Consider the following 26,875-nt stretch of genomic DNA (forward strand, 5'->3'; position numbering starts at 1 on the left):
CATTCAGTCAAATAATTAAATGTGAAAGACACACACACACAGAAATCAAAATTTAAAATGTGTAAGGCACTAACAAACAAATAGGTGACGCCATACATTAGAGACTGATCTGATTACAAGAATAGTGTGACAGAGAGGAATGTAAAAGTTAAGATATAAGATAATTGAATTAGATAAAAGATGTGAAAGGCGCCACATTATATATGTACGTAGATAAATAGATTGACAAAAAACAGGGATTGTGATCGGACTGATCAGCTTAAAGTAGCTAAGAAAGCCTCTGTATCAGATAAGTGTGTGTGACTCCTAGCTAGATAATTTATGTATGGCAGATACTATAGACAATCAATATATAGAAAGGAGATCAAACTGAAAGGCACTATATAAGACAGATAAGATTTGGAGACAGCCCGGTGACCCAGCAGGATGCATTTCAGAACCCCGATTGCCCTAGGATGTCTAACTGGTCGGCCTCCTGCATGGGCCTTGCTCCCGGATTTTCCTGCCCTCCTTTTGAGTGGGTTTCCTCCTCCTTTATGCCAGTTGCTGACTGGCATCCCACGACTGCCTCCTGGAAAGCTGGAAACGTTGTGTAGCCAACATCTAATGCATAACACATTTCAAAGCCATCCTGCTTACTAATAATCAAGTTGGAGAGCCCTTAGTTTCTTAAAAGAATTATCTCTGTTTATTAAAATGGATGGACTGACAGACAAAGGGATGGACGACCGTGGAGCTGGTCACTTGTAAATGGGCAGAGCACATAAAAAAAAAGTTGCCGGCCGGCTTACCTCGCCTGTTTGTTTATTCGCTGCAGCCGCGTCTCTTTGTTTTCTGTCGCTGCAGTATTATTTCAATGTAATTTGAACAGTAATGTGACTCACAAAGCCGCAGACCCTCAGGAATGTGGCCGCGAGGTCAATGTGTATCACAGAGCGTCTCTGTGATTACTCTAATTGAAGAAGACACCGTGCATCGTTCCTGAAAGAAGCCCCTAAACAGAGGTTTATTAAAATTGAACAGCCCAAACAAGATGACGGTGGGGGGGGACTGGTGTGAATTCAATGAGCTGAGCTGACATTTCACCAAAACTTTCAACCGGCAAAGTCCCTCTGTTTCCTGACGTAGGTGCAGAGTCTATCCTTGGATCTCTTTGACATGAAGTAGGAGCCCATCTAGCTCATCAATTTGGCAGGGTGGCACAGTGCTTGGCACCATTGCCTTACTATCCCCACTGTCTTGGGCTGGTCGACATCCATTTGCAGTTTGCAGGTTCTTGTAGGGCTTTTTCTCCTGGTGCTCCTGTTTTTACGCCTCATTCCCAAAGACGTGTGTGTGTGTGTGTTTGTGTCAGGGCTAACTTGTGGTACAAACTCAGGCCTTTGTGAGTGGGGGCTCAAATGGGCTCTCACTTTATCCTGGACTGCATATTGCCTTGCATCTGATTGTAGTGGAGGGTAAAATTAGTGAAATTGATATATTTTGTGTGGTTATATTTGTAATGTTAAAGAGTCAGGAAGCTGGACACAGCAGCTTTCTACACCCAGTGTTTCATTGATGAGGGGTTCATGGCTTAGTAGTTTCCTTTTTTGCTCATTTATTACAACCACACTGCAAAGTAGCTGAACCTGGAAGGCAGCAGTGAATGGCCCAAGAAGGGTCAAGTGGACTTATTTTGTTGGTCCTCAGAACCCACTGGTGTCCAGAGGCACGTCAAAAGAAGTCGGACCAGTCCAAGACAAGGCTCCCCGTCCTCCTCAGCCTCTCTTCTCTCTAACCATCATTTCCTAAGGAGAAGACCACCTCCCTCCCTCCCTTCCTCCCTCTCTCTCTCTCCAGCCATTTCTACTTGATGAAGACAACTCTATCTCAGCAGCCATACTGAGACCGGCAGCCTGCCACCATCATTATGTTTGGGCTCTTCAATTTTAACAAACCTCCGTTCAGGGGGCTTCTTTCAGGAACGATGCATGGTGTCTTCTTCAGTTAGACTAATCACAGAGATGCTTTGTGATACACATTGACCTCACTGCCACATTCCTGAGGGTCTGTGCAGATGACGAGCTGACCAGGAAGAGTCGAATAAGTCACTGGGCCCCCTGAGACTACCCGTCTACCATTATCAGGTTGTATGGTTTTGGTTTGCTTGTTATAATGAATTTATCATCCATATAACACATAGTTAAACGCATAGCTCTTTGTCCAGCTTGTTCCTTTACTCTAGTTTGTTTCCTGAGGGTATGCATTGTGACCAGTAAGGGGGCGTTGCAGCACCCTAAACCTCAGACACCATCACACAAACAACAGTCCCGGGTTCAAATAAGTGATTTATTAACAACGATCCCTCCACAATGCCTCTTCCAATACACACAATTCCTCTTTTATTTCTTTTTTTCCTCGCCTCCACACCTCCAGGCGAACTTTGTTCTTCCAACTCGGCTGGGTGTGGACCGTCCTTTTATCTTGGACCCGGACGCACTTCCAGTGCCAGGGCATAGCCCGATGAAAGTACTTCTAGGTCAATCAGAAGTCCCAAAAATTACAGAGCACAGCTCCTAGCAGCACCCTGTGGTGAGGTGATACCCAGGAGCCCCAATAAGGCTGCTGCATGGCACTGCACCTCCCAGCATGCCCTGTGGGTGTCTATTGGTGTACCTGACTCCAGGGTTTGCTGCCACCTAGCAGTTCAAGGGAGCATGTAGCTTCAACAATTTAGCTCTCCCTGTCCTTTCTTCAAGCTGGCATCCCGGCCGGGTCATGTTCCTCCATCTAATCCTGATGGGATGTGCTAACATACCGACTCTTTGCATGGTATCCTTGTGTAGGCAGGGAACCTCCTGATTCTTTTCTTGCCTATTTGTCACATGGGCCTCCTGGCCAGGGGCAGGAACGGAGTCTACTCTGGCTGGGATGCTAGTCCCTGTCTGCCATCCATTACAAAGTATAAAAGGTAGTGTAACATATGAATCTAAAAATATGGGATTTACGATATTTTAAGGTCTTCACAATAAAGAGTACAAAGGGGGGAAAAATGGTCAGCTAGGACCCTACCAAGACAAAGCACTGATGTTGTTACTGTAGGTTCCTGAATTGAACTGGAGAGTGGGGGCGGTTTGATGAAGGGTCATCACCTTATGTCATTTAGCCTATGTGATAGACATAATGGATAGACTGGCATTCCAACTTGGATGAAGAGTGGTCCCCTACCCAGCTGGGATGGTTCTTATTTCATTTCCCAGTCAGGGAGCAAACACAATGGATGGATTGGAGGAGTAATCTTCCAGGAACAGTTGTTCTCCCAATACAATAGCTAACAATGCTCTACTGGTCTGGCACCAGTTTGGATACCCACAGGGCTGCATGGGACTTTGGGAAGTTTGGGAAGGCAGTCTTGTTGAGTTCATCAGTGGCCACTAGAGGGCACCAGCTGGGGACTGAGTGGAGTCCCTTATTCTATAGCAGGCTCACCTGACCCAGAAGGTGTAATGTTCAGACACCAGAAATACTCCTGGGTCCATCATAAAGGAAGTTGCGTCACCTTACTCAGGCAAGTTGGAATTAGGAGAGGAGGAGAGAGAGAGGGGTTAGAAGCAGCTGCTGATACACCCACCACATAACAAACCAACTCAGGATCCCAGATTAGGGCTCGAGTGCAGCCATGTGATGGTGACACCTCAGCACCTCACTAGTTCAGATGGAATGGAAGAGTATTAGGTTTTTTTATGGTGGCTGGAGTGCCAATCCCCAGGTTTTTTCCTGCAGGTTGGAGGGCCTACATGCAGGGTTGGATGCAGATTGCCGTCATACCCAGGATGGAGCAATTGCAGGTTAAGGGCCTAGCTGAAGGGTCTAATGAAGTAGAGTCACTTTTGACGTTAACGGGATTTGAACTGCCATCTTCTGATTACCAGTGCAGACCCCTAGCCTCAGAGCCTCCACTCCTCCCAGGAGTGGGAGAGGAAGATGAGACAAATGACAACGATAACAAATTCGCCCGGGATGAGCGCCGGAGAAAGAAATGAGAATTTTGTTTTTGAAAGTGGTGAGAAGTCAAGCAAAATGACACCTTTTATTGGCTAACTAAAAATATTACAATATGCGGGCTTTCAAGGCAACTCAGGCCCCTTCTTCAGTTATAAGATGTACAGTATATACTCGTGTGTAAGTCGGGTCTTGAAACCCAAAAAATCGATCATAAACTGCGACTTATACACCCATTCAAAAATGCGACTTACATTTTTTTTTTACACATTTTTTTGCTTCCTCCAATCAGTTTCTCAGACAATCTGAATTTTGTTGCAGCAGTGCAGTTACCAATTTCTTTCGCCACTTCAACAACGTTTAATTTAAAAGCAGCTTCATATTTTCTTCCAATCGAACACTCCATCGTAGATAAGGTGTATGAGGGTGTGAGATACAACAAACACAAAACAGTGTAAACGTCGCTTCAGGATAGTTCAGGTATTACCGTGTGGTCACGTAGGCACAATACATATAGAAATAAAAGGCTGTGTGCTCCATGGCTACTCTATCAGGTGGGCGTTAGCATATCATAATCTCTGGGACCAATAGTGTGAGTTTTCTGCATTCGACTTATATGACCGACTGTGGTGTTATGGGTCCACAGCTCGTTGAGCAAAAGGCCATTCATTTTAAATAAATAATCACCGCACCCGAGGCGGCTTCGTGGGGGAGGCGAGGTTGTAGCGAGCCGCGGGGCAGTCGTCGTTGTGGGCGTTTCTCACCGTGTGCACAGGTGAGGAACTGCCCACATCCGTGATTGCTCCCGTGGCTAATGCTACAGCTGTGATGGCCCCTCACGTTATAAAAAAGAAGCGCGAGTCGGTTGTGGGAAGGAAAAAAATGGGGAGGTGTAAAAAAAGGAGATGAGGAAAGAGGACGGAGGTTACAGGGAGCGAGGAAGCATGCGGTGCAAGAGAGACGGACAGGCGGTGTGTGCGTGTGGTGAGCGCACGATCGTGGGCAGCTGCGAGGAAGCTGGGTGTTAGGCCAACACCCAGATGTTTGAGTTGATGTTGCTCCCGCTGAGTGACCAGGTAGCGGGAGTGCCTAGAGGAAAGCGACGAGCCGCAGAAGGCCGTGGAAAGGCAGCGGAAGTCGGGAGGCTTGGTGGTGGAGTCCCCAATGTGTGCGTCCTGGTCATTGGTGGACATCAAGTCTCGGGGACTGGGATGAGTGCCAGACCGAAGCCAGGGATCGGGAGGTCTCCAGTCTCGCGTGTGTTGTAGGAGGGCAGCTGCAGAGAGCGTCTTGCCTGTTGCGAAGCCCTAACGGGATAAGCAGGTAAGACGCATACAGAAAAGAAGCACCAGAGTTGTTGTCGTTTTAAGACTGCTTCCTGATCATTTTAACCTCTCGTCTTAAAGGATTGTTTTTTCTTATTGTTTTAACCTCCACGTTTTTTTATTGGATTATTTATTGAAACTGCACTATTTATGGAACACTTGTTTTGATGGACAATTTTTAATAAAAGCACTTTTGCACTTTTTGCACCACCCCTTGCTCAACTGTTTATTTGCCTCCACTGACTAGCTCACTCGGTAACATTATCGACGGTGTTGGGTTCAAGGGTTCCCAAACATCAAAGGGAGTGTGGAGCCAGAACCCACATCGTCACACCGACATTATACAATACCAGAAATTATACACTAAAATCAATCCCGATTTATCCATGGGAGAACTTATCAGCGAGTATATACAGTAAGCTAAATAATCCATTTTTTTTAAAGAATGCCAGTAAAAGTACTGTTCTCACAAAAGTCAAAGATGAGAGTCATAAAAAGGTTTGGGGTAGCCACCTGTATAATATTCCCTGGCTGCAAAAGGGTACATTGCTAGCAGTGATGTGCTCAGAACAGAATCCAAAACAGAACTGATCTGGTTAGTAGGTATATGGCGGCTTTAAATGCCAGAAAGGGAAGTGAAGTCATCAAGGGTGGAAGCGGAGGGGTCGTCTTCCATATGCTCAGACCTGGACGTGATGTCGTCAAAAGGGCCGGAACCGGAAGTCTCTTCATCCATAGGTCCTACACCGGAAGTGACGTCATCCACGGGTCTGGAAACAGAAGTGGCATCGTCGAGGCCGGGATCGGAAGTGATGTCATTTAGGCCCGAACTGGAAGTGACATCATCTGGGCCAGGCAGAATTTCCTGTGAATGATCTGCAGGAAAGCGAGAAAAAGGGTCAGCGCACTCCACCACCCCCTGGTCTGGCGTGGAATTACTCTCATTTAGACCTTTTAGCTTCCTCCCATGCGCACTTGTGTCACACTGTTCAAATTAAAGGTCTTTGGATCCCGAGACTGATGTCAGTGTGATTGTGGCTGAGGTTTGGAGCTCTTTGGCATCCCCTACAGGTTACAACTGTCTTTGGGAGGTGGGAGGAAGCCAAAATAGCAGGAACAATGCACGGTTTGCAGGAATATTTTAACTCCATGAGTTTGGGAAGGTGGGATTGAGTTATGAGACTGCAGCCCAATCCTTTGCATTGCCTCTTTCTCCTGCTCTGCTTCATTTGATTTCGCTTGCCCTGCCGTGTCCGCAGCTTAACGTTTCAAATCCTCTCTCTTCGCTGTTCCTAATGCGATGAGATTTCATTCAGACTCCAGAGCTTTTATTTTTTATTTTTTATTATTATTTCAGAATCTGGCAGCTTGCCTTAGAGGTGCTTCAGATTTGTATGCAGTGTCAGAGACCACCGAGGTCTCGGAACAGTGTGGTCTTTTGCGGCGAGCATTAAAGAATATCTGTGCAAAGTTCAGCATCCTGTCTTTCACCACACCCGGAGACTCCCCAGCCCCGCAGACAGATGAATGGAGTCCCGTACAAAGAGCCGCTCACTTCCTCCGACACAAATATGAATGTTTACTCCACTTTTCACCTCCAAATCCGCCCCTCGCCATGTGAACTTTCAGCTATGCAAATACAAACGATTTATTCAGATCGTGACCTCGAAGGAGCGCTGCAGACTTTGTCCTTCTTCAGAAAAGCAAATGGCGAGAATCAGATAGAAAGGTTGGAAGTCATGACTTCACTTGAATGCTATTTTAATTTTGTCAGAAGGGGAGGGGTTGACGGTGGTAATCGACTGTAAACGCTGACAAAACCCGCCGTTTTGTTTTAGTTGGAAGTTTAGGGTGTACTCACACTGGCCTTTCAACATGCCTTTCTTAAGTAAATTCTTAGAGAAGGCAGTCATTACACAGCTAAAGGACCACCTCAATAAACCCGCTATACTTGACAAGTTTCAATTGGGTTTCAGAACAAATCAAAGTACAGAAACTGCAATCGTTAGACTTGCGGGTCAATGTGGGGCATCTGTTGGTGGAGAAAGATTCACGGATCTTGACTTTGCTGACGATGCTGTGATCTTTGCGGAGTCAATGGAGGCTCTGATCGGAGCGCTCGAGAGACTGAGCGAGGAGTCTGAGTGTCTGGGCTGGCGAGTGACCTGATAAAAACCAACATCAGGCCTTTAATGACCTCTTAGGCACGGCCATCAGCAGTGTGTCTGTCTGCGGATAGAGTGTCGACCTCATCGAGAGGTTTACTTACCTCAGGAGTGTGCATTCATGTCTCTGGTGACTCTTCCTATGAAGTCAGTAGACGGATTGGGAGAGCATATGGGGTCATGAGGTCGCTGGAAAAGGGGTGTGTGGTGCTCCCGATATCTCTGCAAAAGGACGAAGGTCCAAGTCTTTAGAGTCCTGGTGCTTCCTGTCTTGCTATATGGTTGCGAGACATGGACGCTATCCAGTGACCTGAGACAAAGACTGGACTCCTTTGGTACTGTGTCTCTCCAGAAAATCCTTGGGTACCGTTGGTTTGAATTTGTGTCGATTGAGCGGTTCCTCATGGAGTCCCGAATGAGGCACATGAACTGCATTGCGAAGGAGCGTCAGTTATGGCACTACGGCCATGTGGCGCGTTTCCCCTGAGGGTGATCTGGCTCGTTAAATCTTCATTGTTGAGAACCCGAATGGCTGGACCAGTCCAAGGGGTTACACATGTAACACCTGGCTGCGGCAGGTAGAGGGTCATTTCCGGAGGGTGAGACTGGACCGTGCATCTGCCTGGGGGGTTGCAAACCGGGATCCCGAGGTGTTTCGTTGTGTAGTGGGTGTGGCAACACGCTGTACCAGTGCATGCTCCCCAACATGACTTGACTTGACTTGACTTGCAGACAGAGGCCATGTATCTGTTCTCATCCTCTTAGATCTGAGTGCCACATTTCATACCATTGATCACAATATTCTTAAAAATCGCCTTAGTTAATGGGTGGGCCTCTCTGGCAGTGCCTTAAATTGGTTTGACTCCTACCTGGCAGGTAGAATATTTTGTTATTTGTGGTAATTATACTCATATTCTAGATGGTATTCCACAAGGCTCTATCCTGGGTGCGCTGCTCTCCATGCTCCTCTTTGAGGTCAGATTATCTCAAGGCATAATGGGAGCTACCACAGCTATGCTGATGACACATTGCTGTATTTATCAATAGCACCTGATGACCCGGACTCTCTTGATTCACTGACCCTATGTCTTATTTGTGTTTCTGAGTAGTTATTTTCTCAAACTAAATAGGGAGAAAACAGAAATCTTAGTAATTGGCAAAAATGGATATAATGAGGAAATCAGAAATAAACTTGATGCATTAGGCTTAAAAGTCAAGACGGAGGTAAAGAATTTAGTGGTAACTGTTGACTGTGACCTGAATTTTAAATCGCATATTAATCAGATCACTAGGACAGCATTTTTTCACTTACGAAATATAGCAAAAGTTAGTCCACTTATAACATTGCAAGATGCTGAGAAAGGAGTTCACGCTTTTGTTTTTAGTCAACTAGATTACTGTAACACACTGTTCTCAGGACCACCCAAAAAAAGACATCAAACGATTATGACGAGTGCAGAACTAGGAAAAGACATCACACCAGTCCTGATGTCACTACACTGGTTACCTGTGCCATTTAGAATTGACTTTAAAATACTGCTGATGGTGTACAAAGCCTTCAATAATCTGCTCCATCTTATATTTCAGAATACCTCTCACCTTACACTCCAAATCATAACCTCAGATCTACAAATGAGTGTCTCCTTAGAATTCCAAGAGCTAAACTTAAAAGAAGTGGTGAGGCGGGCGACCTTCTGCTGTTATGCACCTAAAATCTGGAATAGCTTGCCAATAGGAATTCGTCAGGCTAATATGGTGGAGCACATTAAAAAACTGCTAAAAACTCATTATTTTAACATGGTTTTCTCACAGCTTCATTTTAGTTTAATCCTGATGCTCTGTGTATTCAGTCATCAGTATCATTCATGGTGGCTCCACAATCCGTACTCACCCCTACTTTCTCTGCTTTTCTTTTTCATTTTTTTTCTGTGGTGGTGATCTGCTCCACCACCACCTGATCAGGACACCGTGATGTCCCTACATTGATGGATTGAAGGCCAGAAATCCACATGACCATCATCATCAAATTCTTCCATGAGAACACTGAATACCATGAGGACTAATTGAGGTCATTTATGTTAGGTAGAATGTCTAGAGGGGGCTGGGTGGTCTCGTGGCCTCTGAACCCCTGCAGATTTTTTTTTCTCCCGGCGTCTGGAGTTTCTTTTGTTTTTTCCGTCCTCCCTGGCCATTGGACCTTACATTTATTCTATGTTAATTAGTATCACCTAATTCCATTTTTTATATTTTGTCTTTTTTTCTCTCTCTTCATCTTGTAAAACACTTTGAGCTCCATCATTTATATGAAAATGTGCTATAGAAATAAATTTTGTTATTGTTGGTAACTTATTCTGTGCCCAAGCGCGTTGGTCCGCATATAACTGTAGGGTCTTGTTTGTTTAATTAATGTGATCGATCTGTGCCGGGCTAACCGTACCATGTCCTGGCCTGCTTGGAAGAGTAGCATTCAAGGACAGTGTGATTGCTAAATGTGCCCGAGCGCGAAAAACAGACATGACGTCAATGATGTGATTCTCATTTTATTCAATGTCTTTTTGAGTTTTAAACAGGTTTTTATTCTCACCTTACAGATGAACCTGAAATGTAGTTGGCAAGAAAAGCTGCAAATTCCTCCCTTAATGTCATTTATCACCGTAAAAATGTTTTCGATCGTGCAGCACGATGAACAGGAAAACGCTGCACTGCACACTCAATAAATCTGTAAGAAGGAAGAGCGTCATCCTGCCCTACACGACTTCAAATCAAACACAAAATAAGGAAAATTGTTTTGTCATGCATGCAGCAAGAACCAACTCTGGACTGGACACTGGCACAGTGGGGGAGAGAAAGAGAGCAGGCCTGATCTATACCTAATCTATCCTCTCAATCTTTATAATTATAACTACCAACGTAATAATAAGCTGCATGGCAACAACTCTAGGGGAAATAGGAAATTAAGACCTAAGCTGTCTCACTTCCAGTTAAGACTATAAAATGACATCAAAAACTCAGAATCAGTGTCTCCATGATGGGACAGTTAACTTTGTAAGCTGGAATGTTAAAGGCCTGAACCACAAATTAAAGAGAAAGAAAGTACTTGCTCACCTAACAGGTCTAAATGCTAAAATAGTATTTTTACAGGAAACCCACTTACTAAGCAAGGATCAGTTCCGGCTACAAAAAGACTGGACTGGCCAAATGTTCCATTCTAGTTTCACAAAGAAAACTAGAGGGGTGGGAATTCTCATACATAGAACAGTAGCATTTGTAGCATCAGATGTAGTATTGGATCCTGAAGGGAGATATGTAATGGTCATGGGAGACTTACAGTATCTAACTGTAAAATGATTTTGATAAATGTTTATGCACCTAATGTTGATGATAAGGAATTTATACAAAATTTATTTGCATCCATTCCCAATCTGAACACTCATAAAGTTAAGGGGTGGGGATCGATCTGTTCTTAACTCAATTTTTCTTTTTGTAAAAACTTGATTGCTTTGTATGGATTGTAATAAAATTAATAAATAAAAAAAAAAATGTGTTTCGCTGGCCATTGGCGCAATACCAAAGACTGTTAGTCCTGTCTGAAATTGTTTTCATGCTGTGGGGACAACAATAGGACACGAGTTGGAGTTGGTGAGTTCTGGTGCCTGTTTTTTTGCTGATTGTGAGTCATTGGAGTTTTCCACCTTGCCTTGGATTCCTGTACTGGGACTTTGTTTGACTTGGATTGCCTTTGCACTTTGGAGAGGCGGAATGCGGTGATGTTGAGCCCCACGTTAAAGGTGCAGACTGAGTGAAGGAGAGCTCAGCTGCCATCACCAGGAAGGTCGTTGTCACCTAATGCTGCTAAGAGGCATTTTCTGAGGACCGTTTTAATCCAGAGGTCATGGGTTTGTGGTTGGCCACTGGCAGGCGTAATTGTGCAAATCTACCAGACATGGATTAGGGTCTCTTCCACCAGTTTAGGACACTCTGTTCACATGCTTTTCATTATTTCAAACTGGAACAATACACCTGCTCTAATCACCAAATGTCTAAGGTCCTCAGATTGTCACAGAATGCCAGAAAGATTGAACCTGCTTGGCTTCAGTTAGCAAATGTAAGCATGTATGCAAAGCATAAGAATCCTTCGCTTCCAGCGTCTTCTTCTTTCACCTCCTCTAACCTGCGTTCTGTCCATCATCATTCTCCGCACTCGCTTTTCCTATTTATTATGGGGGCGTGGCACAGGAGTGGCAATTAGCAGCTCTCGGCATCAGTTGCGGATACAGACGATTCTCCACCTATGCACTTAAGCAAGGAAATGCCCGCATCACGTAGCGTCCAAGAACGGCTCCAGCCACACTACCACGCTCCTTCTATAATTCTTTATTTAAAAACTGGCCTTTTCATCTGACCCGTGGACCCGCTATATCACAGGAACCCCACTCGTGCATAATGGCCTCCCAGCTAGGGAAGGGAACACCGTATATCCTACCCCATCCATATCGTCCCTCAAACTAGATGCTATCAATTTCTTGTTTCTGTTTGCCTGTTAGTAGACGGACTGAGCCTGAGTGCTAGAAGACTAGACGGCTGCTGTGGACGTCCCCAAATGATGACACTTTGGTGTGTGCCTGGATGGATTAGCAATATGTTGTTGGTAAAGCAGATCATGCAGATAAAGCTTCAGTGTTAGCTCGGTTACGCATCCGTTCTTGTTCATTTTAGGGCACATCACGTACGTTTGATCTCTCCCGGATTATTGTGCTACGATGTTCTTTTTCATGTGAAGAAGCAGCCGTCTGATTCTATCTACCTTTTTAAAATGTACAGTCTTCCAAAATCCCCTGACTCCGCGTTTAAACTTTCTTATGAGGTTCTTTCATTTTTCAGTAGTATCTGCATGAATCATGAATTATTTCTTGTCAATTTTTTATTGTGTTCAGGGGCATCCATTAAAATTGATTTTTGAGAGTAAACGATCCATTTTATTCATAAATACAGGATTCCCATTGGAACCGCAATTTTTTTAAATAAATGGTAGTGGTCACCCCTCTTCAAATCCTATGTGATGGAATGGCATCAGTGGCTGGAATAGATGGTGTCTCCAACAGGGGGCGCATGCTCCTTGGGAACGTATTCTTTTAGAATTGTATTTCATACTTGAAACCATACAGAATCCTCTCTAGAAACCGGGTGGGACATTTTACAACAAGAATAATATGGTGCAAAAGAAAGATTTAAGTCTATTTAAAATGAGACTCTCACTATACATACAGTACACTGATGAGCCAAAGCATTATGGCCGTGTAAGAGTTGAATTTGAACCCTGCTCCAATGTGCACCTGGCATGTGTCTGAGTCTCATATCCTTCAGAGCTTATGCTTAAAAGCTGATGCTGTTATTTCATTATTCACTATGATAAATGTATTTCTTGTTATTTTATATAAAAATGTTATATGTATGGCATAATCATTCTTCTATAATACTAAGTTTCCCGTTTTTTGAACCCAGCTGGATCATAGTAAGTTTAGGCCATTGTTCTATTTTTTAAAACCATGAGAAACAGGGTGTACGTGGAGAAACTCACACATCTCCTTTTATAAGAATAAAAATAATGTATGAGGAGTAATGTTGCCATGAACATTTCAACATATGAACAATCTACTTTAGATGAAAAACTGCCATTCATCCCAACAAAGCTTGCCAGTCCTGTCCATTTAATTCTTCTGAAAAAGCATCAAGTCGAGTTTCGAAGGCCCCCTAAAGTCCAACTGTCTACCACACTACTTGGTCACTTACTCCAAGTGTCTGTGGTTCCCAGGGTGAAGAAAAAACTTTGTAATGTTTGTGCGAAATTTCCCATCCACCACCAGCTCCTTGGTCTTGCTGGTGTTAAGGTGTAAGTGGTTTGAGTCGCACCATTTATCAAAGTCCTTGATTAGTTTCCTGTACTCCTCCTCCTGCCCACACCTGATGCAGCCCACAATAGCAGTGTCATCAGCGAACCTTTGCACGTGGCAGGACTCCGAGTCATATTGGAAGTCTGATGTATATAGATTGAACAGGACCGGAGAAAGTACAGTCCCCTGCGGCGCGCCTGTATTGCTGCACACAATGTCAGACCTGCAGTTCCCAAGACGCACATATTGAGGTCTGTCTGTAAGATAGTCCACAATCCATGCCACAAGGTGTGAATCTACTCCCATCTCAGTCAGCCTATCCCTAAGGAGCAGAGGTTGGATGGTGTTGAAGGCGCTAGAGAAGTCCAAAAACATAATTCTTACAGCACCACTGCCTCTGTCCAGGTGGGAGAGGGATCGATGAAGCATATAGATGATGGCATCCTCCGCTCCCACCTTCTCCTGGTATGCGAACTGCAGAGGGTCAAGGGCGTGACGGACCTTTCAAGCTGTGTCCCCGTGTTCTTGATGAGCTCATTTTAAAGTCACCGTCTCGATCCACTGCACTGATTCCCTTCCTAATTTTAAAGACTTCAGTCAGGTGTCCTCTTCATCTCCTGTAAAGGCTCAGCTCTTTTCATCTTTCCTCATCACTCATTCCCTGTAGTCCTGGACTCTACCTAGTCGCTCTTCTCTGGACCTTCTCTTGTGTTCTTATGTCCTTTTTGTAGCCTGGAGACCCAAACTACACACTCAGGACTCCAGATGAGGCCTCACCAGTGTGTTATAAAGCTTGAGCAGAACCTCCTGTGACTTGTACTCCACACATCAAGGTGCCATATAACCAACTAAATGGCTGCTGAACACTGTCTGATATTTAACAGCTTTGAGTCCAATATTATTCTCATGAAGGATACTTTTGATTTTCTTCATTGCAGATCAGGAGTCTGTCACTTCAGCACACTCAACAGAGTTATTTGCAGGTTCTGCTGACCACAGCCAGACATGGATTAGGCTCTCTTCCACCGGTTTAGGACGCTCTGTTCACATGCTTTAAATTATTTCAAAATTGAACAATACACCTGCTCTAATCACCAAATGTCTAAGGTCCTCAGATTGTCACAGAATGCCAGAAAGATTGAACCTGCTTGGCTTCATTTAGCAAATGTAAGCATGTATGCTAAGCATAAGAATATTAAACAAAATACCTGCTCACAGATCACAGCATCACATAGTAAGCTCTCAGCTCTCTTTACCTTTGGACTCTTAAAGCCATCATGTTGGATAAAGAACAGCGAGAGAGGAGCTGGTGTTCCATTTCCTGGTTGGGATAACTTAATAGCTAGCTAGCTAGATTGAGTGAAAGGCACTATATAATAGAAATCCCCCGGTCTTGAAAGTGGAATGGAGAAATTGTTCCAGTCAAACATTGCAGGGGCTGCTCCTTTCTTCAACAGTCGCCGCTCTGTCTCAGACTGCAGCTCATGAAAATCCTCTTTTATAAAATGTCAAGTATGGGGACTAACAGTAAAGCTTTCTCTGTCCGGATTGCGTCAATCCATTTTGGAGCATCGGAGTGAAATGTCTGAAAACTAACGACCTCGTTGTACTTACTGGCAGCTCGACATAAAGGTACACAACAACGTTCAGCTGGAGAGCTCTCTGTACGCTGAAACGTAATCATCTTTTTCTCGGACGTTCTCAGCGCTAAACAGAAATCTCAACTGCAGTGTGGACAGTGGACGTGACTGAGCTGGCTGACATTACACTGGAAGTACGTCTGCACATAGCCCATTATAACCCTGATGGGAAGTCCTGCTGGGTTCCATGGGGGCTACCAGGAGGGGACATCCTAATTTTAAGGTGGTCCCGCGTAACTCGGAAGTGTTTCCTGGGTGGAATCTCGTGGCACCAGAAGGAGAAGGAAGCCAGGAGAGTTGTGGGAAGGGATGATGACCCTCACCTTGGGAGTAAAGGAGGAGGAAGAATTGAGAGAGAATTATATAGTGGAAGGAAAAGCCGTTTTGATGGCATTTTCTTTAATAAAAGTAAAGCCTTTTTAACCTGCTGTTGTGTCTGAGGTGTGGAGTTCTGAGACGCCCCCCAGTGGTCACACCTACAATGTCTGGTAATGCTTGTGTTATTGTGTTTTGTTGCATTATGTTTTGCACCAACGTCCTGTAAGAAGTACCGTATATACTCACGGATAAGTCAGGGCTTGATTTTCCCCTATAATTTCTGGTATTTTATAATGTCAGTCTAATAAGTCAAATGCGGAAAACTCACGCTATTGGTCGAAGAGATTACGATATGCTAACGCCCACCTGAGAGAGCAACCATGGAGCACAGTGCCTTTATTTTTCTATGTATTGTGCCTACATGACCACACGGTAATACCCGAACTATTCCGAAGCGACGTTTGCACTGTTTCGTGTTTTTTGTATCTCTCACCCTTTATCGTAAAAGCATCCCTTATCTATGATGGAGAGTTCAATCAGCTGGTTTTAAGTTAAAAGCCATTGAAGTGGCGAAAGAAATTGGTAACTGCACTGGTGCAACAAAATTCAATGTGTCTTCGAAACGGGTGAGAGATTGGAGGAGGGCGTAAGGGTCACATTTTTGAACGGGCGTGTAAGTCGGGGTCTGATTTTATGATTCATTTTTCGGGTCACCTATACACGAGTATATACGGTAAATGTCATTCTTTTGTGTAGGATTGTATAAATGAAGAATGATGATAAACAGTGAGCAGTAGAAGTCTTCAGAATGGATCAAGCATTAGGTTGGCATTTTTGGATCCGGGGGCTATCAGTATTTAAAAAGTGAAAAATCATTTGAGACTTCGGGTGAGTGGATGAATTGACCGACTTCTGAAAGTGCTCCAGTAATTGATGGTACATCACAAAGCCTTGTGCACTTCAGTTGTGGGTCATGCCGGGCTTCAGGATGGCATACAGTATTGTAGGAGGCCTGAGTTCAGAGTTTGATTCAAATGAGTTGAGGGGACCAGGGTGTTGCTCACAAGCGCACACGTCCTGCAAGTTCTGTAGAAAATCAAAGTGTGCAGGTTGTGTAAACTTAAATGGTGATATTTTAAATGCTGTTAAAATAAAAAGAGCATTTGGGGACATTGCAGGGCTTCTCCTTTAATGAATTCAGTGAAGGTTCTGGCTGTGCCGCAGTATTAGCAGTTTAGGATCCCATGAGGCTCTTTCGATGTACTATGGATGAGGAGAGTCAGTGCTGGCAATGTCCCCAGAGGAAAGAGGAGGAGGAGGAGGAGGAGGAGGATGGGTTCACTTCTTCTTATTGATGGCTGACTACTGAGGCCACTCCAAGGACCAAAGTAACAAAAAAAAGAGGATGTGGACTGAGATGTGAATACAGTGAGCGGCAAAGCAAAGAATCAAAGAGCGTCTCACCCCTCTCTTTCTCTTCACAGCTAAAACTTAACAACAGTAGCATTTGATAGTTTCATTCATTTCATTTTGGCTGTGATAATGAGGGAATTTGAAGCCGACAAGCAAAAGGGCAACACAGGACAAGCAGGAGTGTGTGTACCCACAGGAAAACGTTACTGCTCTAAGGTTGATCGTTGGCGGCTTATGAGACTTCAAATAGATTCTCAGTTGTGTTTCATTTAAGGATAAACTTTCTCACTGAGAGAGAGAGAGAGAGGCTGGGATTAGGCACTGATAACAGCACGTTGCTGCACCCACCACACGGCAGATCACCTCAAGATCCCAAATTAGGACCCGAGCACAGCTGTGCAACAGGTGACACCTTAGCTCCTCTCTGGTTTGAATGGAATGGAACAGCAGGAGGTTTTGTAAAGGGCCTGGGTGCCAATCCTGCCACCCACCCCTGGGTTTTCCATGCAAGTTGAAGGTTAGTGTCATAGCCAGGATGGGGCAATTGCAAGTTAAGGGCCTAACGGAGTCAAATCACTGCTGGAATTTATGGAATTGCCAGCGCAGATCCCTAGCCTCAGAGCCACCACTCCACCCGCCATCACTGATGTGTCTCCTAAAATTCCTTAGGAGAAATAGCTTTAGAAGCTATCCGAGGGCACTTACATGGTGGTCTGTGTGTGATTCCCAATGCCCAAGTGCAGAGACAGGGACACTGTACTGTAAAAGTGGTGCCATCCTTTGGATGAGATGTAAAATGGTGGTTCTGACTCCCTGTGGTCATAAAAGATCCAGGGGAATCCTTTGAAAAAGAGTAGAGCGGTTCCCCATGTCTTCATTAAACTGCCCACCACTTCCTGGTCATTTTGGCCCCCAATCATCTCCTACCCCAACTGGCTAACTATCTCTGCCACTAATTCACCACCCAACAGCTAGGTGTCATTAACATACTGGCACAAGAATGGCTGCTGTCACATCATTCAGGTGGATGCTACACTTCGGTGGTCTCTGAAGGGGCCCACCACTCTGTATGTGAAGCACTTTGAATATTTAGAAAAGTGATATAGAAATATAACTAACTATTATTAATTGTTACATTCACCTCGGCCAGGATGCCAGTCCGTCCATCTTCCCCCTGCCTTCATTGTTTGTGTTTGGAAGGTGCAGTGTTGACTACATCCTGTAGAGGTCAGCATAATAGTGTGGATTCAGATGTTAAATTAAATCACTGAAAATATTTGTTTCTGGTTAGAGCATAAATCAATAGATGCTTCTCATATCTGTCTATCATTCTATCATACTGTGTATAGTATAGTGCTTTTCATATCTGGCAGTCTATAAATGATACTTTACTGTATAGTGCTTTTAGTATCTATCTATCTATCTATCTATCTATCTATCTATCTATCTATCTATCTATCTATCTATCATATAGTGCTATTCGTATCTATCTATCTATCTAGTTATGAGCAGAACTACCTGACCTTGAAACTTCTGTCTTTCTTACCTGAAAAATCCCAGAACAATATGTTGCTGCTGTTGAACAGTGTGACTTGCAGAGTCCCAAAAATTGTTTAATTACGAGGCAAAACAAACAATAAACAGTAAACTTATTCTGCTCAGGGGCACAATAAGAGAAAATAAATGAACAGCCAGCCAACCCATTTCTATTTCAGTAGGTCTGACTGGGGTGCTCTGTCCTGTTGAAGGCTCGGGTCACCAGAAAGATGCCACCTTCCAGGGGGGCGGTGTTTTTATACGCTCCTGACGGCAAGGGGTGGGGCCTTTTGGAGTAATGAGGGCGTGGTCAGTTGTGCTCCTATGGTGGCTACTCTGAGCTATGGAGGGAAGGCAGACATTCTCTGGGTGGTACCACATACTGGTCAGAGCTGGCAAGGTGATCCTCAGATGTACATGTGTGGCTCTGCGTACTTGTGCCATTTGACAAATAACAAATAAAATATACAATTTATGGACATTTCAATTAACACGTTAGGACTGACAATTAGGGCTGAATGATTAGTTTTGTTTGGTTTCTCAGGCTGTGAGTGCATTCAAGGATCGTTAGAAAGAAAATCCGCCTTCATTCATAGCTGCAACCTGCTGCCCAGTCGGCTGTGTGTTCCAGGGCTGCATGGACTCACTTAGGATCTCTAGAAGATGATGGACAGCATACTGTCGCAGACCACACAAACTCTTTTTACATTAACCTCACACTGCATTGGACACTTGGGACACTCAAATGTAGCCTTGGAAAGTGATGGGTGGATGGAGATTCCTAAGAAACAAAGGAAAGGTTGAGTATGTTATTTGTGAATACGTGTGATTCCATTAAATTAGCAGCTACTCTACATAATGTGCTTATTTCATCTGGTATCCCTCCCAGTTCTCAGAAATAACAATAAAAGCTAAAGCAACAAGCAATCTCCCTGCATGTGTGCGATGAGAGAATTTCCAGGTCCTCCATGCAGCTTCTTTCTGTCTGTTTCTAGTCACATTGACACCTTTGATTTTCTTTCTTTTTGACGACCCTGAACACATTCAGAGGGCCCAATACCTGATGGCTCCGAGCGGCAGCCTTTGTCTGTTGACACTGCTCTTAAACTCCACTTCCTGAGGCTACGGCTGAGAGTAGTAAATAAATGATATAAACGGCCTCATTCCACCGACTGGATACTCGACGCACTCTTACTGCTCACAGTTCCTTGGAGGAACCATTGAGGTTAATATATCTATAAATAATTAATGCCCTTTCACTGCCACAGAAATATTTCATTTTATGTTGACACAGCCCAAAAACATTTAAGTGGAAAAAATAAAGTAAGTCTTTCAATAACAGAGGGATGAAGAGACTATTTATTACATATCACTTTTACATTCGCCCTTAGTTAGAGTGATAAAGGTGCAACATTGGTTTATCACTTAAAATGTTTATTTCAGGTTAGAGCATAAAACAAGTGATGCTTATCATATCTGATTGTCCTTCTGTGACACTTTGTACAGTATAGTGCCTTTCATATCTGGCTGTCTATAAATGACACTTTACTGAATGTGCCTTTCACATCTATCTATCTATCTATCTATCTATCTATCTGTCTATCTATCTATCATATAGTGTCTTTCATATCTATCTATCTATCTATCTATCATATAGTGTCTTTCATATATATCTATCTATCTATCTATCTATCTATCTATCTATCATATAGTGCCCTTCATATCTATCTATCTATCTATCTATCTATCTATTTTGTATATTATATAGTGCCTTTCACATCTATCTATCTATCTATCTATCTATCATATAGTGTCTTTCATATCTATCTATCTATCTATCTATCTATCTATCTATCTATCTATCTATCTATCTATTTTGTATATTATGTAGTGCCTTTCACATCTATCTATCTATCTATCTATCTATCTATCTATCTATCTATCTATCTATCTATCTATCTATCTATTATATAGTGCCTTTCATATCTATCTATCTATCTATCTATCTATCTATCTATTATATAGTGCCATTCACCTCCCTGTATGTTTATTATGGACAGCTGCTGGCCTCTAATTCAGTTTCATATTCTTTTACTCTTTCAGACACTTATCGACATGTGAATTTGTTAGTCTCTGTCTTTTCAATTCTCTCTCAATCTGCTATCAAATTCTTTTTTTTTTTTTTGCCCTAAGCTGCTTTTTTCCATCAGTTTCTTCTGCCTTATGTTTATGCCAACTGTTGTACCCACCTACCCCGTGGCACCTCTTGCCTTTTTTTATTTTTTTATAATTTTTTTAAATACCTTTGCTGTTTTAGAATCTGTAGTTTTGAAGGTCCACCCGCCACTGCACTACAACCACCACCACCCCACCCCCCCCGTGTATCCCACCCGTATGATGGCGGAGCTGGTGCTTAAATGCTGCTGAGGCTTGCAAACAGTTTCATTAAGTTTTAATGGAATTCTCGTTGCAATCTGTGCTGCTGAAAATCCATTCCTCTCTTCGGTCTAAATGCCTTTCAACTCTTTGTATTTTCAGATCTTAACTTGCTTAATGGATGACCACAAGACGGAAAGACAAAACCAGCAACTAAAACACAAAGCCTCCAAGTTAGGACAGATGATTTTTCTTGCCGTCTCCAGCTGCATTGTAAGTGTTGGTGCCTTTTCTTAATTTTTCGAGCCAATTAGCACTTTTTCTTTTTTTTTTTTTTTTGCAATTTCAATTTACCATTTTAATTACACTTTGTAATTCTAGTTTTATTAGTATAGCGCCTTTCACAGCAAGCATGATCACAAAGTTTTTTCCCCAGCACGTAAAATAACCAGAACCAGAACAAGTAAGGTTCGATGGCCGGGGAGGAGAGAAAAAACATAAAAAAAATCTCCAGTCGGCTGGAGAAAAAAAATAAAATCTGCAGGGGTTCCAGGGCCACTCAGCCCCCTGTAGGCATTCTACCTAACATAAATGACTTCAGTCAGTCCTCATGGTTTCCTCAGGGCCTCCAGGTAAGCTTTGTTCTCTTTTATCTAAGACGCAGGAGTAGTTCCGGTGCTGGTGCACAGCCCATTGGCAGCACTTCTGGGTCAACTGAAAGTCCTGTAAGCTAGCAAATACAAATCCCAGCAGCCGCCACGGGACTACAGATCCCAGCATGCCCTGCAGATGTTCATATGGGACTCGAGCCTGAGGAAGAAGGATGTTCAGCTGTAATCATCTCCCCCAATCCTTCCATTGCACTGGCCTTCCAGCTGGGTAGTCGGGATGCAAGTCCACGTGGCCTATCCATTACAAAAGTTAATATGACAAACTACACAGTTGTGTGTGCAACTTGCATTTAGAAGCTGTCACTGTGAACTCTCAATTTGAGGTCTAAAGAGCTGCCCATGCAAGTCAACAGAGGCCAAACATTAGGCTGCGAATACAAAACAAACCCATCTGAGAGATGGCAGAAACACCAGGAGTGGTCAAATCAACCATTTGGTAGATTCTTAAAAAGAAGGAACACACTGGTGAGATGAGCAGCACCAGAAGGTCCAGAAACCACGCAAGACAACTATGCTGCATGATTACAGGATTCTGTCTTTGGTGAAGAAGAACCAGTGCACAACATTCAGCCAAACCAAGAACACTGTCCGTCAGGTAGACCTGTCATTGTCAAAGTCTACAATCATGAAAGTAAAGACAGAGCATCTACCACAAGGTGTAAACCAACTGGAAATCCTCAAGCATAAGAAGGACAGATTAGACTTTACCAGAGAACATTAAAAAAAAAAGCAGTCCAGTTTTGGAACAATTTTCTTTGGACAAAGGAAACTAAGATCACTATGAATGATGTAAAGAAAAGACACAAAATGGCTCATGATCCGATGAATACCACATCATCTGTGAAACATGGTGGAGGCTGTGTTATGGCCTGATCTTGCATGGCTGCCAGTGGAAGTTGGTCACTGGTGTTTATTGATGATGTGACTGCTGGTAGAAGTAGCAGGATGACTTTTGAAGTGTTCAGGGTGGCTGTCCTGTCTTCTCGGATGCAGACAAATTCTGAAAAACTGACAGGATGACACTTCACAGTACAAATGGACAAGGAGCTAAAACATACTGGGACAGCAAACCAAGGGCTTTACAACATAAAGTAATGGAGTATTCTTCAGCGGCCAAGTCAATCAACTGACCTCAACCTAACTGGATGGGCACTTCACTTGCTGAAGACAAAACTGATGGCAGAAAGTCCAAAGAACAAGCAGCACCTGAAGAGAGCGGCAGTAAAGGCCTGGCACAGCATCATTAGCACTTGGAGAAGGCCAGGGGTTCAGACTTCAGGCAGTTAATGATTGTAAAGGATTAATAACCAGGTATTGAAAGTGACTGTTTATGATTATAGTAGTTTGTCCAAATACGTTTGAGCCCCTGAAAATGCGGGGACCATGTGTAAAAATGGCTGTCATTCCTAAAGGGCCCATACAATGTTTTTGTTAAACCCCTTAAATTAAAGCTGAAAGTCTACACTTCAATCAGATAATGATTTCTAAATTTCAATTCCATTGTGGTGGAGCCAAAAGTATTACAATTGTGTCACTATCCAAATACTTATGGACCTGACTGTAAAAGACAAGACATCAGACAGCCTCACTTACATCTGTGTGGTCCAAAATAGCTGTGCTCCTTCTTTATTGTATGTCTGGCTGAGCGCTCATTAGTCATCAGGTCTCACACATACAGAGCCCATCTCTATGACCTGCTTGATTTTGTCGGGGTGAGTCACAGACTGGTTGGACTGAGTGGCTCATGATGTCACAGGCTGTCATTACAGGATCGCGCCACCACTGACACCGATTTGCTAATCACTGGGAAAGCATGTAAAGTGACAGGACCCTTAAGAGGAAGACATAAGACAAATCAGTAATATTGACGTTAAAATACATCATTTTTAACTTCTGTATTTTACTTTTGTTTATAATCTGTGTTTTGTCTATTGTTCGGTGTCCTTGAGTGTTTAGAAAGGTGCCTACAAATAAATAAAATGTATTATTATTATTATCATGTTATTCCTTCTCCCCTTTCCATAAAGCCAGTTTTCCATAGGTAAGCAAACAACTTAGCAGTAGGGCAGTGGTACCAAGTGCCACATGAGGATACCAAGAAGAGAAACAGAATAGGTGAAGGTTAGTAATAAATTATAACTATTATATTACTTGTGATAATAATAATAATAATAATAATAATAATAATAATAATAATTGAGCACTAATAACAACAGAGATGCAGTCTGCACAGTTAATCAGCAGCTCTGGTCAGGGTGTGCTAAACTGAAGTCATGCGTTTCTGCCTGATTTGAAAGCTGAGACTGAAGGGGCATCTCTTATAGTAGCAGGCAGACCAGTTTACAATTTAGGGGCCCTGTAACTAAACACTCGACCTCCCACTGTTATTTTGTTAATCCTTGGAATCATAAGCAGACCAGCATCTTGAGATTTTAATGTATGCTCTGGTTTTTAAGTCATGATAAGTTCAGATAAATAAGCCGGACCTTGGGCATTTAATGCTTTATATGTTAAAAGGAGGATTTTGAGATCTGCCCTAAACTTAACCGGGAGCAAGTGTAAGGATTTAAGAACTGGAGTTACGTGTTCGTATTTTCTTGTTCTTGTAATAATTCTTGCAGCAACATTTTGCATTAACTTAAAGCTATATAAAGTATAATTTGAACATCCAGTGATCACCGCATTGCAGTAGTCAATCCTACTAGAAATAAATGCATGAATTAACTTCTCAGTATCCCGCATACTTAGAAAAATACCGTAATTTTCCAACATTTTTAAGATGGCAAAAACATATTTTGGACAATTTTGTAATATGCACTTGAAATGACATGCTAGAGTCAATGATAAATGCTGAGATTGCAGGCTGATTCAGTAAAACTAATGGGGTTTCCAACTGAGTTAAATGATGACAAAATATTGCTATGATCTCTCCAATAATTACATTTTTGTTTTGTCTGCCTTGAAAGACAAGTCATTTCATCCATCCACTCCTTTAATTCACTAACACATCTAATTAAGGACAACATCTGGAGAAACGTCATTTGGTCTAAAAGAAAGGTAAAACTGAGTGTCACCTGCAAACGAATGAAAACATGATCTTTTCTAATGATAGATCGCAGTAGAAGCATATAAAGTGAAAACAGTAAAGGTCCCTGTACCAAGCTTCAGTATATAATGATGTTGTCCTGTCAGCACATTTCTGTATGTACTGGAATCGATTTGATAAATAAGAACTAAACCTGGAAAGGATGGCATCCATGAGCCTAATGTCAGTTTCCAGGCTGTGTAGTCAAATAGAATGGTCAGAGGTGTTAAATGCTGCATTTAAGTCTAACAACATAATTAAAGAGGTGTTTCCTCCATCAGAGGATATCAGAATGTTGTTTACAGCAAGTGTTAGTGCCGTTTCTATACTATGACCAGTGCGGAAGCCAGACAAGATTTTCTCAAATAAATTGTGGTGCTTAAGGTGTAACTGAAGCTGATTGGCAAATACATGTTCAAGTATTTTAGAGAGAAAGGGTACACTTGAAATGGGTCTATAATTATTAAGTATATCTGACTGTTTTAAGTAATATTGTGATGACTGACCGGATTACCCTCTTTGGATCAGCAGCACAAAGAGAAGTCCTTCCAACAGGCACAACCAATCTTCAAAAGCCAGGATTGCGTCCCTTCTGCCACCTGAGGCCCCCCTAGCAGGGAGCCACACCAAGCCTCACTTCTCCAACTTCTCACTCGGCTTTACGTGGAAGTCAACTTAAACAAACGTGTCACTCCAGGTTCCTGAAGACACTCAGCCCGAATGACCCCCTTCAGCCCCTTTGCGCACCTGCCACATGCTCTGTACCCAACTGTCTGCCTCCACTATACCGCATGCTGCCATCTCAGGATCCTGCCACCCTCATCATTCATTCCTTCCTGCCAAACCGCCATCCATCTTTCTTGTGTCCCTTTCTCTGCCATGCAGGCTCTTTAATGCCACCTAATCGAGTGCAGAGATGAGACCCTCCACCCACTTCGAGGTGTGAATAAGGCACCTGACTGATCCGCAGGCAAGCACCACAATCAACTGCAGAGCAGCACTGCCATGTGCCCACCTGCACCCATTCTGGGCCTGCATGCTCTTGGGACTCGATTATTTATTTTTAGTAACTTGTTCTACGCCACGGACCACTTCTCACACATTCATCTTGGGGACTGTTTGAGATCAAGGCACAAGGTTGTAAAATTGACCACTGCAAGTTAGGAGCTCAGAACAAAACACAGGCGAGTTAACACATCCTTAGTTACAAAACCCCACCATCAGTTCTACAGAAATTCACCAAACAAGAGAGCCTTGAAACGCTGCCTAAACACAGTGATGGAAGGAGTCAGCAGCTTGAATGGAGGTGGGCTGTTCCACCAGCTATGAGCTACACATGAAAAGAGTCTGGGCTGAGGTTTGATGCCATGCTGAGGTGGCATCACCAGACATCATTCATCAGCAGACATGAGTAGTTGGAAAAGAACACAGGACCTCAGAAGTGTCTCCATAGCCATAGGTGCTGACCCACTGACTGTTCTGTAAAGTAAACACCAAGGATCTGAACCTCATATTTGCCGCTACATGAGGCCAGTGTGGTAATCTGGAAAGAGGAGTGACTCTCTGCCCACCTGGCAGATGTGCCAATGCATTTTGCATTATCTGAAATGACCCATGCCAGTACTCCTGCCAGACAGAGTTTTAGCAGTTCAGACGTGACAAGACCAGTGTGGACCAGGGGGTCAAGACTGGCTAACATTTCTTACTGGCCATTTGAGAGTCCAAACCATGGAGTCATGAAGGCAATTGATAAGCACATAATTGTAGATTGCAGAGCAATTGAGGTTTCGCCCGAGTTGTACGTACATGGATGTCATATTGAAGATATGTCTCCCTTGGTGATTTCAGTGTATGGACACTTGATTGTTTCATCTAGCGAGGTGGTGGTCCCCATTGGTGATTTTGTCATGCAGACTGAACCGTATTTCATCGGTTGATGGGGGGAGAGAAGGGGTTATTGATTGGTCAAAAGGAAACTTGCCATCATAGTTCCCTCGGCACACACCAAGAACATCCTTATGGAAGCTTTTCCACTGGTTACAGTTAATTAAATGCTAATTCCAAAACCCCAGATCTTTGCTAGCCTAGGCAACCATCTAGTTTGCCTGTATGGCACAGCCAGCCCAGACAAGATTAGTGTTTCTTACTCCATCACATACGGTCTGATCTTGACAATGTTGTATAGTCGGCAAGACATTTTTCATCTGGTCACTAATCACCACCCCAAGGTTGAGAACAGACTTGACGAGTGTTAGCGATAATGAGCTGAACTAAACAAGGAGATCTGTTTTTGCCAAGTTGTTCCCAAAATGGTGATCCTTCATCCAGCTTGAAATTTCAGTGAAACATGCAGAGATTCTAGTTGATATCATATCTCAAGGGAACGACAAGTGCAGCAGCGTATCATAATTTTAGCACTGATGTGAGCAACCATGGGACAGGGGGATAGAGTTTAGTAAGTAGGTGTATAGAGA

At 43.3% G+C, this 26,875-nt stretch overlaps 1 protein-coding gene across 6 annotated transcripts in view; it reads left to right on the plus strand.

Annotated features, from left to right (window-relative positions):
* Nucleotides 1–26,875, plus strand: part of sema6dl (sema domain, transmembrane domain (TM), and cytoplasmic domain, (semaphorin) 6D, like) — a 476,052-nt gene that overhangs the window by 101,923 nt on the left and 347,254 nt on the right. For 5 of the 6 annotated variants that reach the window (XM_039770332.1, XM_039770338.1, XM_039770333.1 and 2 more), the window contains exon 3: nt 20,808–20,918. The exons of the other annotated variant lie outside the window; for it this stretch is intronic. The gene's annotated coding sequence lies outside the window, so the exon portion shown is untranslated. The remainder of the gene's footprint in view (nt 1–20,807; nt 20,919–26,875) is intronic. 6 annotated transcript variants of the gene reach the window in all.

The sequence above is a fragment of the Polypterus senegalus genome, chromosome 12 (assembly GCF_016835505.1).
Source record: "Polypterus senegalus isolate Bchr_013 chromosome 12, ASM1683550v1, whole genome shotgun sequence".
In the NCBI taxonomy this organism is placed as follows: domain Eukaryota; kingdom Metazoa; phylum Chordata; class Cladistia; order Polypteriformes; family Polypteridae; genus Polypterus; species Polypterus senegalus.